This window comes from Octopus sinensis, linkage group LG4 (genome assembly GCF_006345805.1).
Source record: "Octopus sinensis linkage group LG4, ASM634580v1, whole genome shotgun sequence".
Classification (NCBI taxonomy): Eukaryota; Metazoa; Mollusca; class Cephalopoda; order Octopoda; family Octopodidae; genus Octopus; species Octopus sinensis.
The window spans coordinates 2950960-2964294 of record NC_043000.1 but is presented as its reverse complement, the minus strand read 5'-3'; the positions used below and the strand labels follow the sequence as shown (position 1 = coordinate 2964294).

At 38.4% G+C, this 13335-nt stretch overlaps 1 protein-coding gene and 1 long non-coding RNA gene across 2 annotated transcripts in view; one reads left to right on the top strand and one right to left on the bottom strand.

Annotated features, from left to right (window-relative positions):
* LOC115210856 (proton myo-inositol cotransporter-like) overlaps window positions 1–13335 on the bottom strand; it is a 291536-nt gene that overhangs the window by 222118 nt on the left and 56083 nt on the right. The gene's annotated exons all lie outside the window — the stretch shown is intronic.
* Window positions 8597–13335, top strand: part of LOC118762851 — a 19104-nt gene continuing 14365 nt past the window's right edge. The window contains exon 1 of the long non-coding RNA XR_004998595.1: window positions 8597–8624. This is a non-coding gene — a long non-coding RNA (uncharacterized LOC118762851). The remainder of the gene's footprint in view (window positions 8625–13335) is intronic.

Below are 13335 nucleotides of genomic sequence, written 5' to 3'. Positions count from 1 at the left end.
TAGTAGCTAAATCTTCTTAAAATTACTACCACCGACTTATACAAAACAGGACACATTGGATAATGTAATTCTAGATACAGATTTACAATGTCTGAAAGTAAGACAGGTGATCACTGCTGGAATACCTCTAAATCAAGTTAACTCAATCAGGCCAGATCTGTTGTTGACCAACAACATATTATCAGGTATTTCAACCTTTTCTGTTATAATATTAGCTCAGAGATCCTCATTATTATCAGAATATCTTTAGCTCCCAGGTGAAACAAAAGGTCAGTCTTCTTCTTGAAACTATATTCATTACTCTTGAACATCTCACATAAGGATTTCTGGTGGACAGCACTTCTGTGTCCACTGTTATATCCACTTAATGTGGTACTTGAAGAAGATGAGGAGGTTTTATTTCAAAGGAAAGGAAAAGCTCTTTCCTTAGTCCTTTCAACTATCTATTTGAAATCATCACTTTTGTTACACCAACAGAGAAAACTACATCAGTTCATCCTTCCCAAAAGAAGAATAATGAATCTTGTTTCTTTACAGTTGATTTTAGAGCATTTATAAATGTTCTTAAATCTTTCACAACCTTGAATTTTTATATCATTCTGAAAAAATTTATATATATATATATGTATATGTATATATGTATATGTATATGTATATATATATATATATGTATATATATATATATATACGAGCAAACAACCCCCCTCGTCCAATGGATGGTGCCGAGTTGTCAAACATTTAAACCAAATTTTCTCAAAACAACTTGTCCGACCGTCCCATAGGCCTCCTCTTTGAGAAACACTGATTTAACCTAAATTTGAGACACCAGCAAAAGAAGAAATAAAGATGGAAATAAAAACAACATCCCCTGCTCCTTGACCCGTGATAACTCTTGCCTCGAGAATGTCATCCAAAATCGATTTTTGTAATTTTTTCAAGACTTATACACGCCCTGATAACGTCGGTATCTACATATCAAATTTGAGCGCAATCAGATGGAGGATGCCCGAGATCCTAGAAGACACACACACAGACAGACAGAATGGATTTTATACAATATATATATATATATATATATATATATATATATCCTTCTTGTGACACTTGTGAAGACCTGTTGAGGCAAGTGAAAATCAAACCAAATAAAAATAGATGAACATCAATGGAATTTGTATCCTTGTGGTACCAGTGCCGGTGGCACATAAGAAAACCATCCGAACGTGGCCGTAGCCAGTACCGCATCGACTGGCCTCCGTGCTGTGGGCACGTAACAAACACCATCCAATCATGGCCGTTCGCCAGCCTCATCTGGCACCTGTGTCGGTGGCACATAAAAAACACCAACCGAGCGTGGCCATTTTCCAGCCTCGTCTGGCACCTGTGTCGGTGGCACATAAAAAACACCATCCGATCGTGGCCGTTCGCCAGCCTCGTCTGGCACCTGTGTCGGTGGCACATAAAATCACCCACTACACTCTCGGAGTGGTTGGCGTTAGGAAGGGCATCCAGCTGTAGAAACACTGCCAGATCTAACTGGCCTGGTGCAGCCTTCGGGCTCCCCAGACCCCAGTTGAACCGTCCAACCCATGCTAGCATGGAAAGCGGACGTTAAACGATGATGATGATGATGATGATGTAAATATGACATTTAACACATTTCAGACGGAAAAGGGTGAAATAGTACTTGGAATCTTTATGAGAAAACAAATTGGAAACACGTCGGGCCATATACTTAGCAGTAGTTCTTCCAACTCTTTATGTTGTGAGATCAAATTCTGCCAAGGTCAACTTTGTTTTCCATCGTTTTGGGGTCGATAAAATAAATACTACTGAGAACTGGGTTCGATGTAATCGACTAGCTTCAAAACTTCAGGCCTTGTGCCTATAGTAGAAACAAAGGATCTTTTCGGTTTGAACGGCAGTTTTTTAAAATAATTTCCTTGTAACTAAACACTTTAAACTTCGTATACTGGTAGAATGTGTTTATAAAACATTTTTTTCTCTTGGCTTTATTGAGAAAATTCTAGGGTTTGTAAGATATTTGCTGTTGTTTTTTCTCCAATTTCTGCAATTTCAACCAATCAATGACGTCTATTGAGGTGAAAACATTATGTGCCGTATGAATATGTCCATCGTTTAAGAAACAGATTGGGTTTATTTACATTTCTGAAGAAAAAAAAGATACCCTTCCCCCCACCCCTAACCCTAAAACAGATTGAAATGCAATAGATCGATACTAGGGTCATAATTATGGGTGACAATTTCAGATGACACCGCTAGAAAAACTGCCGTTCAAACCGAAAAGATCCGAAACAAATATGAACAAAAGAAGTAGGGGTGGGAAAATTTGTGCAGTTATGTGGTAAATATTCCATTTTTATTCTTAAATTTGCTTTAAAATAACACAGATGAGAAGGACGAATTTGAAAAATAAAAAAAAAAAGGTAAAGCAATTTAGCAAATTCTCCACATAACAGACTCTAAAAAAGATACAACGTGTTGTAGGCCACACATATTCTATGTAACACCTATTAGAAAAGCGTAAAGTGTGTGTGGGGGGGGGGAAGCAGAAGAGGAAAATATTCGATAAGGGAAAAAAATGTCAGGCAGTGTTCAAAATAAACTCAGAGAAACAGATTAAAACAGAAAGGTTTAATCAATACAAACAGAAATATGAAATCTGTTTAAACAAATATATCGGTATATATATATATTATATATATATATATATATATGAAAATATATATATATATATATATATATAAATATATATATAAAAGAAAGCTAAAATGATATAGAAGAAGCACAGAGTTAAAAATAAAATTGGTAATTAGAGAAACGTCTAAAACAGCTAATTGTCACCAAATCTCAGTGGATCAGATGATACGAAAATAGATACAAGCAATTTATTGCAAAATAAAATGTTTAGTGAAAATAGAAAGTTGTACAGAGAAACTAAATATGTAAAATATAGAAATAGAATAGATTTTTTACAAAAGGAATGAATTGAAAAATTCTGGTTCGAAATATTTGAATAAAATATATTTCTCTGAGAATTACAACAGTAATGCCCAAATTGATTGTAGTTGGAGAAATAACAAGTAATTTCAATAGTAGTTGAAGAATTTAAAACGTTGTTTAGAAAAGACATTGAGAAACCTAAGGGACTGGCACATTTCAAAAACTTTTGGTTAAAAAGGCTTCACAATTTATATATATAAAAAAAAAAGAAAAGAAAGTAAATCATCTCTCAGAAGGTCTAAGAAACAACCAACTCTTTGAAGCAGAACTTCAATTCTTAAGATCTGCAGAATATGAGCCAATGAACAGCCATCTATGTGGTCGCTTGATTTGCTAGAGATACCACCCAAATACCTCTCAAATCATATCTCATTGTCTTAAAGGAAGAAAGACACGTTAGATAACGTAGTCCTGCATGCTGCAATGCCTTTGATCACAGGCTATGTCAACTCAGAGTAGACTTAGTATTATACAACCAGAATACAGTAAACAAGATTAAATATGTTCACACTAATCCATACAGTATATAGTTTTTCATGGATGTGGCCTTTCTGATTAATTAACTTCAGTGACTAATTTATTCTTTTTCTGTACAAATGCTAATTTTCACACATATTCTTGTATAACATTTTGCATTTATTTTGTGAATTATTTTGTATCAATTAGGTATGTAAATGATTCATATGTAATGAGTCACTTTCATGCATTAAGTGATTCATTAGATATGAATCACTTTTATATTTATCAAAGTATAAAAGTGATTGTCATAGGTGATTCTGTCATACCTTAGTCTTCGCTGAGGAAATCTAAGATCAAAAACCTGTCTGAAGTTATCTCCCTTACTTGCTAAAATCACTAAAATATTTCTAAGTCCTTGAGCAAACGTTATCTTTTCTTTACTGTAGGTATAGATTTTCTATGCTCACTGCATGGAATATGTTAATAAATGTACTATTGCATGTAAGTATTTAAACTTAGTGACTTACTTTTATTCAATATTTTATGCAACAATTTAGCCAAAACATTAAGCAACCCTGATAATATATATTTCTTTACTACCCACAAGGGGCTAAACGCAGAGAGGACAAACAAGGACAAACAATCGGATTAAGTCGAATATATCGAGCCCAGTGCGTAACTGGTACTTATTTAATCAACCCCGAAAGGATGAAAGGCAAGGTCGGCTTGGGCGGAAATTGAACTCAGGACGTAAACGCAGACGAAATACCGCTAAGCATTTTGCCCGGCGTGCTAACGATTCTGCCAGCTCGAACCCTGATAACATCTCTGATTATATGAGGACACTGCTTCCAAAAAATATTTAATTCATGAAGCCAAGGAGAAATAGAACAACTGCATATATCGGTGTACAGGACGGAATTTGAACCTTAAAAAGAATCGCCTCCAAACCTGGGGTAGTCTTAAACTCTGAGTATAAGATCCAAACTTTAACATGCTGTGTGTGGAGTGCCACCAATGGCTATGAAGAACATGTAAAGCATTTGCATAGTTATAACGGTCCTACTACTAAATATATTCTACTGAGACTTCACAGATATGTTTGGGAAACTGGATTATATTAAAATGTGGAGATCTGTCGTCTCTAGTTTCCGTGAAATTTTTTTTTTTTTTACATATGGGCTTGCGGGAACTTTTGAAGTAATATACATACATATACACATACACCGAGTAAAAAATGTCAGTTATCTCTCTCTTTCACATATTACTCTGTCTCTTCACACACACTAACAGAAGCACTTCACTTACACAACATACTGTTTGTCTCCCACACCCCATCAAACACAAACACACACACACATGTACATCAATGCTTCGGTAACTTCAAAAGAACTTCCCTCGTCATAAAATCGCTTTCTCTTAGTCTCTTTCGCTCTCATTACTTCAAAAGTTCCCGCAAGCCCATATGTAAAAAAAAACATTTTTACGGAAATCGACGGAAAGGTCTACTAGAGACGAAAGATCGCCAAAATATTCAATGAATGTTGAAGATGTACTTGCACAGAAAATGATTTGATCTGAGGTCGTGTGCTAGCACGGAATTTTGTCAGTGAACAGGTCGCGGTCTCAAAGCGACGAAAATATCTCGACAGATTAAATTTAAATGTTGAAGTGAATCTAACGGTTTTTATGTGTTTTTAAATGGTTTATAAACACCTTCCACGCAGCAATTGTTGATTCTGTAAATGGTCAATGAAAAAAAAACCTTGTAGTTCCCAGTACTTTAAAACATATAAAGACAAAGTTTCTTGAAAAGGCCCAAGTAGTCACTCAACTCTGAGCAGAAGCACATCCTCTGAGTGAACATTATTCTTCTGTTATCATAAAACCTTATCATGGCTCCAACTAAGAAACGAAGGAAATATGAAGTTAGTACTAAGCTGAAACTAGTAGCGTACGCTGACTGTGGTGCTGCAAAAGAATACGGAGTAAACAAGAAAATAGTACGAGTCTGGAGAGTAAAAGAAAATTTACAAAGTATACCCCGGAGTAAATGTGCAAAGACAGGACATATTGTACATATTTCTTTACTACCCAAAAGGGGCTAAACATACAGGGGACAAACAAGGACAGACAAAGGGATTAAGTCGATTACATCGACCCCAGTGCAAAACTGGTACTTTATTTATCGACCCCGAAAGGATGAAAGGCAAAGCCGACCTCGGCGGAATTTGAACTCAGAACGTAACAACAGACGAAATACCGCTAAGCATTTCGCCCGGCGTGCTAACGACTCTGCCAGCTCGCCGCCTTAGAGGACACATTGTATACTGACCGCTTCTCGAGAAACATGTCCCAAACATGATCCGTAATACGTTGTAACAAGAAACGAAGTAAATGTATTCGGTATATATATATAACATTTACATTACTCAAATATTAATGAAACATACCTATTGATGTAATCAAATGAATTAGAATAGATGAGACCGAAGACCAGTGTAAACAGTCCGAACACAGTCCTACCAATAATTTCGTGAAACAAGATTGCAAACTGTAGAACTGTAGAGATTACAAATGGCCCAGTGGTTAGGGCAGCGGACTCGCGGTCGTAGGATCGCGGTTTCGATTCCCAGACCAGGAGTTGTGAGTGTTTATTGAGCGAAAACACCTAAAAGAGCTCCACGAGGCTCCGGCAGGGCATGGTGGTGATCCCTGCTGTACTCTTTCACCACAACTTTCTCTCACTCTTACTTCCTGTTTCTGTTGTACCTGTATTTCAAAGGGCCGGCCTTGTCACTCTGTGTCACGCTGAATATCCCCGAGAACTACGTTGAGGGTGCACGTGTCTGTGGAGTGCTCAGCCACTTGCACGTTAATTTCACGAGCAGGCTGTTCCGTTGATTCGGATCAACCGGAACCCTCGTCGTCGTAACCGACGGAGTGCTTCCACTCCACAAACTGTAGGAAGCAACATGCTTCCAGCAAAAACACTTAGCGATAAAAATATGATGTTACACTCTGTCCCACGCACCTTTCAGCCACTTTGTCAAAGGTGATCGTATAAAGCGAATATAACTCAAAGCCTACATTTTAGAAGGAAATTATGGAGTCGTCTTACATACACAGTCGGCTTATACACCGACAGTAGTTGCTAAAGCAGAATCGGAATAGCCACCAAATCTCCTCAAATTCCACCTAAACATTGATAATGATGATGATAATAGCGGTAGTGGTGACTGAAAGACAACAGTTGTGAGCGAATAAAAGAGCCTTTATACGGTTAATCAAACTGCTAGAAAGAGACACTAAATCTTCTACAAATGTCACTACTATTTTAAACCCTTTTCATACCTATTTCTATAGTACACACTAGGGGCTAAACACAGAAAGGACATACAAGGAGAGACAAACGGATTAAGTCGATTATATCGATCCCCAGTGCGTAACTGGTACTTATTTAATCGACCCCGAAAAGATGAAAGGCAAAGTCGACCTCGGCGGAATTTGAACTCAGAACCCTTTTCATGCCAATTTGCCTGAATCTGTCTTCATGTTAATTTATCTTCCAAGCGCCAGCTTTACACTGACAAAGTTATTTTCCTAAATTCATTATTTTCAAAATTAATTGAAACACAGGCGGTGTATTTGAACTGAAATCTATATATCTTTTATCTCTTAACTGTTTCAGTTATTGGGTTGTGGCCATACTGGGGCACTGCCTTGAAGAGCTGTAGCCAAATGTACTTAAATGCATATATCTATGTATATGACCGGCTTCCACACAGTTTCCACCTATCAAATTCGTTGCTCTAGGGCTTTAGTAGAAGACACCATGCCAAGGTGTCACTCATTGGGACTGAACTGGAAACCACATGGTTGCAAAACAAGCTACCCAACCTCTTGGCCATGCGTGCACGTATATATATATATATATACTAGCAGTATCACCCGGCGTTGCTCAGTTTGTAAGGGAAATAACTATAAAGCATTTTTAGAGAGTTATAGCAAAAAAATGCATTAAAAATGGAAAAAAAATGATGGTAAATTTTTTTTAAATCGTTGACTCATCGTAGACATTTTTAGAGTGTTACTTCCCTTATATAATAGCGAAAAAATGCATTAAAATGGAAAAAAATGATGGTAATTTTTTTTTTAATCGTAGACTCATCGTAGACGTGCGCTTATACCCAGAAGGGCTCGATATGAATCACGACTATAAGATACCCGGTTTTGGTTAAACTGCACCGCAAAATGTGGGAGTAGTTAGGAATCTAAATCGTAGGAGACAGACACACAACTTCACTTTTATATATAAAGACTAGCAGTATCGCCCGGCGTTGCTCGGGTTTGTAAGGGAAATAACTATATAAGCATTTTTAGAGAGTTACTTCCCTTATAAATTCGGGCTTTCTTAGCCATTTTTGTTTTGGTGTCTTCAAGCCATGAAGCCGTTGTTCTAAAAGAACGCTGGTTTCCTTCACAACGCATTACGACGTTGATTTCTTTACACTCCCTCCCCCACAGCTTCACGAGGGAGGGAAGGGGGAGAAGCAAACAGGTGCAGCTGTGAGCGTGGACGCCAACTCCGCCGCCATCGACACACGATGCATTTTATGCATTAAAATGGAATAAAAAATGATGTTAAATTATTTTTAAAATTGTAGACTCATCGTAGACGCGCGCTAATAGCCAGACGGGCTCGATATTAATCACGACTATAAGATACCCGAATTTGTTTAAACTGCACCGCAAAATGTGGGAGGAGTTAGGAATCTAAATCGAAGGGGACAGACACTCACACAACTAGAGTTTTATAAATATAGATATAGATTAAGACTGCAAATAAAAACAAAACCTGATGGTCACAGCTGGAACATATTTGATCATAAATCAACTTTATTAATGAAGATCAGGAAGTATACAAGGACAACACAACATATATACGAGGTGAGTGGCAAAATATATTTCCTATTCGCAATTAGTAAACAAAGGTGTGTGAGGAATTTAAAATATCAAAACACAAAGAATTTGACAACACCTGGCCGTGATTATTTATTGATTTATATATTTATTTATTTAAAACTGATAGGAGATTTTTGAATTCTTATTTTAAACACACACACATATATATATATATAAATGTATCTTTTTTTTTTACCTGTTTCAGTCATTAGACTGCGGCCATGCTGAGGTACTGCTTTGGATTTTTAGTCTCATGAATCGACCCCAGTACTTATTTTTTTAAGCCCTGTACTTATTCTATCGGTTTATTTTGCCGAACCGCCAAGTTATGGGAATGTAAACACACCAACACCGGTTGTCAAGTGGTGATGGGGAGTACAAACACAGACATATGCATATAGATATAAATACATATATATATATGACGGGCTTCTTTCAGTTTCCATCCATAGCTGAGTGAACCAGAACAACATGAAATAAAGTGTCTTGCTCAAGAATGCAACACAGAACCTGGTCCAGGAATCGAACTTACTACCTCATGTACTGTGAGCTCAATGCTCTAACCACTGAGCCATGCGCCTTCACACACACACACATCATCATCATCATCATCATCATCATCGTTTAACGTCCGCTTTCCATGTTGGCATGGGTTGGACGGTTCAACTGGGGTCTGGGGAGCCCGAAGGCTGCACCAGGCCAGTCAGATCTGGCAGTGTTTCTACAGCTGGATGCCCTTCCTAACGCCAACCACTCCGAGAGTGTAGTGGGTGATTTTATGTGCCACCGACACAGGTGCCAGACGAGGCTGGCAGACGGCCACGCTCGGATGGTGTTTTTTTTATGTGCCACCGACACAGGTGCCAGACGAGGCTGGCAAACGGCCACGATCGGATGGTGTTTGTTACGTGCCCACAGCACGGAGGCCAGTCAATGCGGTACTGGCTACGGCCATGTTCGGATGGTTTTCTTGTGTGCCACCGGCACTGGTACCACAAAGATACAAATTCCATTGATGTTCATCTATTTTGATTTGGTATGCAGGATGCCATGGGTAAATTGTCATCATTTTATATTTTTAATTTCAAACTTGCGCATTGTTTGCTTTTGATTTTGTCGACTACACAGTATAGTAGGGTCAGCTGGGCACCATCTGTGAGAAAAACAGCACCATGATGCAATTCACTCTGCCAGAAATTTGGAAATGACATGCTGTGCTGCTTGGCATTCGTGTCAGAAGTTCCAATACGAACATTTCAGAGTGCTTGTGTGTCAATCTAAGGACAGAGCAATTTGAGGACATGTATCGAAAGGGATAAAAATCAAACACCCAGTCAATATCATGGTGTTTGGAGTGATCACTAGTGAGGGTGACATTATGCTTCCATTCATCTTCCCAGACGGCCTCAGACTCCACAGGGAAGCCTACATAAAGTGCTTGGAGGAAGTAGACCTGCCCTGGGTCAAGAGGGTGGCTGCTGGAAGACCCTGTGTCTGGCAACAGGACTCTGACCCATCCCACACAAGCAGGAGGACCCAGTCCTGGCTGTCAGACAATTTCTGTGACCACATCACTCCTAACATCTGGCCATGTAATTCCCCGGACTGCAGCCGCTTTGATTATTATCTGTGGGGCACATTTGAGCAAGATACCAACAAAACTCCATTTAACACCAAAGATGAACTGAAGGCAAAGATTATGGCAGCATTCACCTACTTAAACAAGGAGACTGTCCATAAGAGTTGCAGGATATTCGAAAGTTGTCTGGAGACCATAGTTGTGATTTTATTGAATAAATTTACTCTTTAGTATTTCAAGATATTTTTATATAATTTTGGTAAATATATCTGTTAAAATGAGATGTCAGTGTTATTTTCGTTTTTGCAAAATTTAGACGACAGTTTATTCACTGCATCCTATACATACATACATACATACATACATACATACAAAAATACACACACACACACACACACACACACATAAAATAGTATTTTATAAGCTTTGATCTTATAAAATACTATTATTATTTTTTTACAGAATTGTAAAAGTTGACACTGCTTAACAAAAACCATCGCAGTAAAAGCATACATATATATGTGAGTATATATATTATATATATCATATTGGTATATAATTACATGTGTGTGTGTGTGTGTGTATCTTCAAAGTTGCACCTACTCACTGTTACTATGTCTGAATTTCCTGTTCTTTTGCATGTTCTTGGAGGTAAGTGGTTTCACTTCTAGGAACATGATAGGAACAGGAAATTCACAATATTGACAGAGTAATGCCTCATCATTCAATGAAAGAATAAACTAAACTCTGTGATGGAATAATTGTCTCACTTGCATGTGTATACTTAATTGCATACATTCATGCAGACATACGATATTAGTGTAACTGTGTTTATAAATGTATATGTGTGTGTATATAATTGGCAATATATATTTATATAGATATATGTAAATGTGTATATGGGAGGCACAATGGCCCAGTGGTTAGGGCAGCAGACTCGCGGTCGTAGGATCACGGTTTCGATTCCCAGACCGGGCGTTGTAAGTGTTTATTGAGCGAAAACACCTAAAGCTCCACGAGGCTCCGGCAGGGGATGGTGGTGATCCCTGCTGTACTCTTTCACCACAACTTTCTCTCACTCTTACTTCCTGTTTCTGTTGTACCTGTATTTCAAAGGGCCGGCCTTGTCACTCTCTGTGTCACGCTGAATATCCCCGAGAACTACGTTAAGGGTACACGTGTCTGTGGAGTGCTCAGCCACTTACACGTTAATTTCACGAGCAGGCTGTTCCGTTGATTCGAATCAACCGGAACCCTCATCGTCGTAACCGACGGAGTGCTTCCAAAAATGTGTATATGAGGGTGCATCTCCTAGTTGCACTCACAATTGCAAGATTGTGGTTTCGATTCCTGGATCAGGTAGTACATTGTGTTTTTGAGCAAAAAAACTTCATCTCATGTTGTTCTCCAATAATTTTGACATCTGACGTGTGCTACACTCTGCACCTGTGACCCAATGCACAGTGCACACATTTGAGCACTATAAACACATTAGTTGAGCAGGCTATACAAGAAATTGCAGAACTGTCTTTCTTGATCTAAAAGAGACTACCATAAGTGTGTGTATATATATATTAAAGGGTAAAGACCCCCTTCGGTCATGAATGACCATGGGATTGCACCTAGAAAGTTACTCTCCTATATATATATATATATATATATATATACTTTATTTAAAGCAGCAGAAAATTCAACGATGAACGGCAACGCGAAACTCAGAGTAACAGGTTTTGTTGAATTTTCTGCTGCTTTAAATAAAGCATATTACTCTACCACTGGTATTTGAGTACTCTTTTTTTCCACCTTGTTTCGCATTTATGTGTTTACTCCGGTATATATATATATATATATATTTATATTTAATAATATCAGGGTAATTAAAATTTTAGAAATTTCTCCTACCAGTGGCCTCGAGAATTTATCCCTAATTAGTGGTTTGGACTTTAACTGTTCTTTCTAGCATAAAGGATTCCTATGATGGAAGCCTCTTAATGTGTTTTAATGTACACTGTATCTTATATATATATATATCTATATATACATATATATACATGATGGACTCTCCCGTCGTTAGGCGATGTATGAGGGTTTGACAATTTCTTACCGAACAACCACACAGATGATTTGTTTATAGTGAATTAAATATTTGTGTAGACATAAGCTCATTTCCACCTTCAGATAGACAGTACCTGTACAGGTGCAATGGCTGCCACATGATATTGAAATGATTGCAGAGCAACGTGAAATGAAGTGCTTTGCTCAAGAGCACAATGCAATGCTTGGTGTGGGAATTGAACCCATGGTCACGCAATTGTGAGTGCAACACCTTAACCACTAGGACATGTGCCTTCACATATACATGTACACATATAAATGTATCATCATCATCATTTAACGTTTGTTGTCCATACTGGCATGGGTTGGGCAGTGTGACCAGGGCTGGCAAGCTGGAAGGCTGCACTACTCCAGTCTGTTTTGGCATAGTTTCTAAGGCTGGATGCCCTTTCTAATGCCAACCACTCTGAGAATGTCATGGGTGCTTTTATGTGCCACTGGCACAGGTGTTGTTTGCATGACACCTGTATCTGCCACGTCTGTGATTTTGCTTAGCTTGATGGGTCTTCTTCTCGAGCACAACATAATGCCAAAGGTTTCAGCCATCCATCATTGCCTCCGTGAGGCCCAGCACTTGAAAGGAACTTTTCACGTGCCACTAGCATCAGCCACTTTGCTTCCATGAAGCCCAACACTCAAAAGGTGCTTTTTATGTGCCATCATGGACTCTCCCATCATCAGACAACATACAAGAATTCTGCAGTTATTTACTGAACAACCAGGAGATTCTGCCAAATGTTGATCCAGGTGAGGGAAAGCAATTAAGGATATAAAGCCCCCAGCCAATCAGGAATCACCACTGAGGTGCTTAAAATATCTGGCGGTGTGGGTTAAGGTCTAATCACCCATATTGTAAATCAGATGGTTCACGAAAAGCGCCAAACCCAATGACTGGTGTAGCAGCACCATAGACAACTACTACAAAGGTAAAGGTGATGCCTTAGATAGAAATATTTACAGAGGTATCAAATTGTTGGATCAAGTGATGAAAGTTACAGAGAGGATCATAGCCCAACTTATTAGGGAGACAGTTAGTCTAGATGAGATGCAGTTTAGTTTGTGCCAGAGAGAAGCACCACTGATACTACTATATTTCTGGTAAGGCAACTACAGGAGAAATAGAAAACTGAAGATAAACTTTTGTATTTGGCATTTGTTGATTCGGAGAAAGCCTTTGGCAGGGTCCCTTTATCCCT